Consider the following 1,076-nt stretch of genomic DNA (forward strand, 5'->3'; position numbering starts at 1 on the left):
AAATAAATAAATAAATAAATAAATAAATAAATAAATAAATAAATAAATAAAATCTTTAAAAAATAAGTAAGTAAATAAATAAATGGTATTCTTAAGAGACCCCGTATTTGCCACAGAGCAGACCAGCTGCAAAGTCTCTAGTTACACCTGTTCATTTGCATCCCACATACCCTAGTTAGTATCTATTCTTTTGTGTCCCACTAGGGGGTAATGTTGGGCTAAAAACCCTTTCCTGTGACTAAATTTGAGACCCACATTAATACATTCTGGTTAAAGTTTCACTTCTCCAGTCAAAACTAAATGGATGCTTGGAGCGCCTGGGTGGCTCAGTCGTTAAGCGTCTGCCTTCGGCTCAGGTCATGATCCCAGGGTCCTGGGATCGAGCCCCGCGTCGGGCTCCCTGCTCTGTGGGAAGCCTGCTTCTCTCTCTCCTGCTTCTCCCTCTCCCACTCCCCCTGCTTGTGTTCCCTCTCTCACTGTGTCTCTCTCTGTCAAAAAAAAAAATCTTTAAAAAAAAAAAAAAAAAACTAAATGGATGCATTTCCGTTAATGCTCCAGACAATCAGGGCAGAGAAAGAGGGCAGAGTCTTGAATGCAAGTGTAACAGAAATGATATTATTGAGAAGAGCTCACAGAAGCATCGCTTCACTCAGCACTCCACAGACAATGCACCGTATTCTGTTACGAAGAACAGGAAGCCAAAGGACCAAAGGAGGAAAAGATTTAATAGAAGGGATTTGATGCCCTCCCTGACGCAAGCATTACCTAACATTAAATATTTCCACAGCATTTTATTTTTGCTTAAAATGTAATTTCCTCTTGGGTTCATGGCCTTAAGCTGGCAAAATTTCCCTTTACAGTCCTGCCCACGCCAACCCTTCTCATGGGACACGGAGTTCATCCTCCATAGCCGGGGTGCTCTGGCATCTCCCATCAGGAGCTGGCCTGGGGTACAGGTGACCCCCTGGTGGCCTCCCCTGACAGTCATAAGCTCAGGACTTAGTGGGTGGAAGCCAGTTTTCTGTACAAAGGCGTGTACTAAAGTCATGTACCAAAGCTGAACTAGTTCGGATGAC

Source organism: Mirounga leonina, unplaced genomic scaffold, assembly GCF_011800145.1.
Source record: "Mirounga leonina isolate KUSES-001 unplaced genomic scaffold, KU_Mleo_1.0 Mir_176, whole genome shotgun sequence".
Lineage (NCBI taxonomy): Eukaryota > Metazoa > Chordata > Mammalia > Carnivora > Phocidae > Mirounga > Mirounga leonina.